Source organism: Alligator sinensis, unplaced genomic scaffold (genome assembly GCF_000455745.1).
Source record: "Alligator sinensis unplaced genomic scaffold, ASM45574v1 scaffold502_1, whole genome shotgun sequence".
Taxonomy (NCBI): domain Eukaryota; kingdom Metazoa; phylum Chordata; order Crocodylia; family Alligatoridae; genus Alligator; species Alligator sinensis.
In genome coordinates, this window is record NW_005841896.1 from 1,845,247 (window position 1) to 1,852,517 (window position 7,271).

Sequence of the window (7,271 nt, forward strand, 5' to 3'; positions counted from 1 at the left end):
TGGCCCCCTGCCAGCCTCAGATGGGGACTGCAAAGCCAGTAGAGGCACCTGCCCCTCTGGGCCAGTGGACTGTGGTTGCAGGGTTGGCCTTTGTGCCACTACTGCCATTTGTGCCCCCTGCCCGGCCATCTGGGTATGGATGTTCTGGGTGTGGTGGCCTGCTTTGAACTGTCAAAGCATGTTCTCCTGACCCCATTTGGCCGCAGCAGGACTCAGGGGCCTCTGGAGGCTGGCGGGGGGAGAGGCTGGCTTCGGCAGGGGTTGGGGCACTCAGTGGGGGCTGGCAGGAGGAGGGGCCAGCCCCGGCAGGAGTCAGGGGCCTTGGAGGGGCTGGCAGGGGGAGGGGCCAGCTCCAGCAAGGCTTGGGAGGCTTGGGGGGGCTGGTGGGGGGAAGGAGCCAGCCCTGGCAGGGGTTGGGGGCCTTGGGGGGGGCCGGCGGGGGGAGAGGCCGGCTGTGTCAGTGGTTGGCGGGGCTGGGGGGGGGGGTGGGGGGGGCCCTGGTGCTGAAACATGTGGCCTGGCCAGCTGCGTGTTTCAGCACCAGGGCAAGGGGCAACCTTAGAGATGTTCTGGCACCCAGAGCATCTCCACGGAGGACCCAGCCTCTGGTTGTCCCTGACTGTTCCCTGCCCCGCTTTTTTATACTTCTCTTTTTTTAGACCCCTGGATATCCAGGGGTCAAATTTTCTCATTTGCAGCATGGGAAACATCTTTTTCTTCCCACACGTGCCTGTTGCCCCACCTCAAAGGGGTTTGAGGCAGGGCAAGAGGCATGTGCCCGCTTGTGTGGACATGCCCGTTGAGGGTAAGATCCTGAACAACAGCGCACATGGCTTTATCATGGGTAGGTCTTGTCTTATGAATCTCATCTTCTACAAACAGATTTCTTGCCACATGGACACGGGAGAGAAGATCAACATTATATACCTAGACTTGGGGACTTGGTAGCAGCTTACTGCTACATCATGGGTGTGCATAAAAAACTTGGTGAACAGCTGTTCACCAGGGCACCTCTGGGGAAGACCAGGAACAATGGATACAAACTCCTAGAAGGCCACTTCAGGCTCAAGTCCAGGAAAAAATTCTTCACAGTCAGGGTGTCCAGACTGTGGAATAAACTCCCTCCAGTGGTGGGGCAGTCACCTACCCTGGAGGTTTTCAAGAGGAGACTGGATAGTCACCTCGCTGGGGTCACTTGACCCCAGTTGTCCTTGCCTGCCTAGTGCAGGAGGACTGGACCCGATGATCTACAAGGTCCCTTCCAGCTCCTAACAATCTATGAATCTATGAAACATGTAACTTCATCTTTTAAGAATGGGACTTGACCATTGACAATGCATAGAGGGTGCATGTGGGCGCACATGATTGGCAGTGCACTCCTTGCAAAAAACACCACTGACATTTCCAGCAGCGCCTGTGGGCTGTTGCCACTTGCCACCCACCATCCTCTTGCCACCAACACCAGCAGTGGCATCTGCGGGCAGTCCTCAATTGCCACTGGCCACCGCTGTTGCTGCCAGCAGCATCTGCGGGTGGTCACTGACCCCTGGCTGGCACTCGCCACCCCTGCCGTCAACACTGCTGTAGTCGCCTGCGGGAGCCCCCCACTCACTGCCGCCACACTCCCACCACCACCACCGCCACCTGTGGGCGGTCACTGTGTCCCCACTGCCTCCAGAGGCATGTGTCGTTCATGGGCTTGACCAGACATTTCCCACTTCTTTTCCGCTCCCCACTTCCCTGGTCAGTAGTGTAGTGGCTGTTCTGGTTGTGGCCCTTTCCCCCCACTTTTATTTTGTGGCTTTTATTTCCCCACTGCTGTGTAAAGCACTTTTACAGTTGACATGCTGTGTTATATGTCTGGCAGAAGGTAGGGTAAATTTGTACCTTATAGACTAACTAAATCAGACATGCATAGCATTAACTATACATACCTGTAATCTGAGATAAAATCTACTCTGCCTTCTGCCTGACTTTAGACAGACACTGCTAACTCCTCTCTCATGTTATATGTCTGTTGTTCACAAAAAAACGTTTTGGATGTCACATGCTCTTGTGCTCATTTCAGAGATTTTCTGCATGCCATGGAACTTCAGACCCCAGAGTAGTTCATTGCTCCCATCTCTGACAAAATTTGCATTGCTTTTCCCCAAAACCTTCACCAAATTTCCCAAACATCATTTGACTCCTGTCTTTGTTTATATACCTCAGGCATACATTGCAAAAGAAGTTTTAAATTATGGCATCTTGTGTTCATGGTCTTTTGCCATTCCTTATTTGAAGCTTTTACATTTTATGTTATTATTTGTTTGCATTGTGTATGTCTTGCTTTTGTTGTTGTATACAAAATCAAAGCTCATTTAAACCATGGTCTTTTAGTTTCCTACTGCATGGGGGGCGGGGGGGGGTTTAGTTTGGTTTTAGCAACATACATTCTTCATACTACACAGTCAAGCTTCACTTTCATGTATGGTAAGAAATGACACTAGCAAAATGCACACATTTACCTACCTTCTAGCCCTTGTAGATCCTGAATTTGTAATCATAATCTGCTGCATTGGTCTCCTTTGCAAGTTAGAAGGCAGGTTAGATATGCACCTTTATAGACTAACTGAATAAGATTATTTATACACAAGCTTTCTTGAACCCGGGTCAGTTCAGAGTCTCATTTTAATAGAGCTCTTCATGGGAATAGGGATCTGATTACAGGAATAGAGAAGTTTTTATATAACTTAACTTCGTTCTTACACCATGTTTTCCATCAGCAGATTTTAAAGTGCTTTACAAAGGAGGGTGTATGTTTGTTCATCTGTAAAATAGAAATAGTGTGGGACACAGAGAGGGGGAAATGACTTGCTCATATCTACCCAACAGTGGTGGAGCCAAGCATAAGGCTGTGGTTTCTCTTTTAGTGCTGTGGCTTGATGTGATTGTGTAGTTAGCTTTCTATAGAAATTCCACTTTGCCTAGGATAACCTTAAAGCTAGACTTGCTACTAGAAAATACCACTCTTTATCCTTAGGAAAATCTTAAAGACTTGTATACATGCAGGCCAGCACACACGTTCATATTTACAACCTTTACTTGGGGTTGATTTTTGAGGTAACAAAACTGAAAGAGAACAGACTTTTCTTGCAGTAATTCCTAAACCAAGACTCATAAACTCAAGTGGGGTTATGAGCTCCAAATAAATTATCTTGGAAGAGATTGTGCTAGAAAAAGGAGGTCATATGCCCAGAAAGATCAGGAGCTGCTGGATTAGTGCTTGTTTTTGAGGTAGCACATCCAGAACATGACTCTACAAGGTGCTGAATGCTGTGCCCCAAATTCAGCAAAGCACAGGAACATTAGACTGTAGTGGGACGTGTATGTTTAAAGCTAATTGTGAGTTAATCTCTAGCTTGGGGACAGTACTCAGCCCTTTCTAGCACTGCACTTTAGATGCTTCTTTCCAACTGCAGATGTAGTCTCTATTAGCTGTTCAATTTCACTGTAGAAATATGGTCTACTTTTCAGTTTGATAGGAGCAGTTTAATTCCACCTGCCAAACAACATTTATTTTTCTATAAAAATAAATTCAAGTGATGCAGATCTTGTTTGAACAATTTTGATCTGTGCCGATCAACTTACTATCAGTTATTTTACCCCAGTCAAAAACTGTCAAATATTCCATGAAGCCAAGAGTGCTCTTGTATAGGTGTCAGCCTACCTGACTGCATTACCATGTTATCTGCTAGCAAGGGCTGGAGTGAGCGCTCCCTGCTCCTCAGTGCTGCAGAAGTCAGGCTGTAATAACTGCAGGCATTTCCAAAGGGAAATAGTGAAACATTTTTTAAAGTTGGACGGCTGCAAGTTTAACATAACTGCATTTTAAAAACAGACTTTTGGGTCTAATAGTAGCTTTGTGTGTTTTCTGGGGGCTGGGGTGGGAGGTTATAACTGCTTTGGCTTTAACAGGGCAGTAATCATACTTCTGTACTTCACAGGGATGTTACAAAGACAAATTCATTAAAGATGGAAAAACACTCTGAAACTATAGGCAGCAAGTTGTGCAAGTATCTAGCTAAATGGAGTATAAATATAACATGGTAATGGGAACATATACGTGTAATTCAACCTGATGGCAAAAGGCAGCACTTTGCAGCTGGCCAGCCAAGGTATATTCATGCATTGCCCACATTTAAGTACAGTTCTTCTATGAACTTAATTTTTATCAATACCAGTAAGATGTTTATATATATGAATACATAATATAGTGCAGTAACATGCCCCAAAACTGCCTTGGTAGTTGTAAGATATGCACTTTCCTCACAGAAGAAACTACATGTAATCAGCTGGGTTTTCAAAGGCTCCACATATCCATTTACTGACCAGGTTTAAGTCAGAATAGATTTTTATTCAGCTGACTATTAACGTGTTGTAGGATGAATAAGCTCTCTGGTTGTAACATGCTGCCCCTGTTTTGTGGAGGATTTAGCCTGCATCCTAGAGAGAACTTGACCTTTTATCCTATACAAGCAGACAGTAGAGGTGTCAGTTGGATACTCAACACAGTTATTTGGATTTAAACTTGCTTAGATAGATTTTAGGAGAAACTTATTATTTAATGTTAACTTCTTTTACAGGTATTTGAAGTATTATTAAAGAATCACTAAAACCCTTATTTAAGTTAATTAGGCTGCAACAGACATTCAAGAAGTGGCAGATAAGGTTACCAAATCTTGTTATCAGGTCTGTTGGGTTGTATAATCTCAGTCAGAACGCAGGAAGGTAATCATTTGAAAGGGCCGTGGCATACTTTAAAATCAGTGATTCTAAACCACAGTGCCCTGAGATTCCTTGAGATCCTTCAAAAGTGCCATGGGTGCCACGCAATGTTAGCACTGTTAGGTGTGCACACATGATTCACAAGATAAATTCAGAGTTTTCAAATAGGAATCCATAATGTTAAAAAAAATTCTGACCTGCTGTGGTATTTCTGAGTTCTTTGCAACAGAAGAGTTGCTCTATTATTTTCCTACAGTCAAAAAACAAACGAAAGCTAAAAGCTGGCATTGTCCAAGGAGTGCCCTGAGTCTAAAAAAGTTGAGAACTACTGTATCGAAAGCCTCCTGAAAGGCAGTTGTCTTCTCCTAACCCAGGAATGAAAAATACATTTAAGACCTGTAGAAACAGTACTTGCTACAAGTATTGGGGGGACTATTTCTTCCAGTGTTATCTGGCAGCAAATGGAACAGAACAGAAATGAGAATTTTACACACACGGTTTGTTTTGATGGTTTGATAGGAAGTGTGACATCATTTTATTGATATGAGGTAGGTGGTTACTTATTTTCTCTTCCTTGAGAATGAAGTGTTTAAGAATATTGGAGAGCAAAATACCATTCTCAAAATGAGATTAAAATTAATACTGAAAATATAATAATACCATAACTTAAATCATCCCCTTCTGGATTGTGGTGTTCTGTACTAGTCACCTCAAAACAGCTGTAGCAAAAAGTGGGAGGGTTTAGAGACAGCCAGCCACAATAATTTGAAGCAAAGAAAGTATGAAACAATTGGGATACTATAGAGTGGAGACGTGACCAAGTCTACAACATTGAATGGCATAAAGATGAGAAATTGGAGACTTAACCACTGGAAGTGGGAAAAAGTAGAAGATCCAATCAATTCAGAAAGCTTTGTGTCTCACCATCCTTCCTCTAGCCTGCTCTATATTAAGCCTCATCGCTTCTATCCTCCGCCTGTTTGGTTTAGTCAGTGCTGTGTCCATAGTTGCCTGTAAATCACCTAGTGCACTGTTGGTGCCATGCAAATAACTCTCCAGTGACTTGGATGGTATAGAAGGACTTGGAGAAATTAAATTAACATGAAAAAATATTACCAGTGTTTTCCATTTTTCCACCATTGAAAACAGTATCACTGGAAGGCCTGGTTAGCTCAAAGGATTAACCATACAATCTAGAACCCTTTAGTGACCACCAAGGTGTCTCAAGCCCATGTTAGTAGTGGATTCAAGTTGATACTGTTGGCAGTCTGTGTGAAATGTCCTGGGACCAGTCCAGCGCTCCACAAAGCTTTCCATGTTGTAAAATCCACCTTGACTGGTAGCTGCTGCCTTGGTCTCAGCAGAGAGTTTGAGGAGTAAATGAACATAGGCACTGAAATGTCTTCAGAAGGAGTCTACCTGGGCTGCAGTGAGGTACAATGGCACATATATGTGTGGAAGCTGGCACTGTGACTGGCCGAGTTGGATTTGTTCTGTGGATAGAGAACTTCATGCACTATGAATGTCAATCAGACACCTTTCCTAAGCACTACATTCACAGGAATTCATACCTGCCCCATGCACCAAGGCTACAAAGAGACAGTGTAGATTAATAATTTTATAATTTTGTAAACTGCCTTTCCAAACTAGTTTTACTGACTTTTTGTCATTGATCTGTGGCATGCAGTATTTGTCCCAGTGATTTCAGTAAGATCTTGTGTTGTAAGATCTTGTGTTGTGAGTAATATGTATTACTGCATGACATACTATGTCCTGCATAGTTATACCCATGTTGCTGTTAGTATTGCCTGCAATTTGTATAAGCCATCAAGGTAGCTAGGCTGGGAGTGGAATGGCAGCTTTATGGCAACATCATCCGCATAAAAATAATTGCCCTCCTGTCTGAATTTTCATTTAGACTTGGCACCAAAGATGAGTAGAATTGAAGATCAGAGAAATGCCCCCCCTGCAATATTTCCAGTGTATTTGACAGCATGATGACCAGTTTCACTTTGTTCTATGTAGTCCATTGTCTTAAAGATCTTATGTAAGTTTTCCCATTTTCACAATGGAAAGAGAGAGGAAATATTTAATAAAAATAAGAAAATAGCATTGTAATAGACCCAGAACAGAAAAGCTAATGGGAAACCTATTTAATTGAAACCTACTTAATTGTTTTTTTGAGAGTGTCTAGATTGTACAAGGCCAAGGCAGTTTTCCTTTAGCCTTGATTCCACTTGTATGAATTTAAGTTTTTAGTGAGTGGATCATGGAAGTTTTTAGCTTCATGGAAAATGTAAGAAAAAAAAGTCCAGTTTCCTCTGTCAATTATTTTCTGTATCCCCTGCTCACTTTGCTCTTTTCTAAAGGACACTTTCATGAATATGACATGATTCCTGAAAGTTTATCTGCTCCTGCTGCTTAATCCCCACCAGAAGTAATGAGTGCTTTCTGTATGACATCATCATTGTTTCCATAACAACCTGTTGTTACAAGTCATTCCT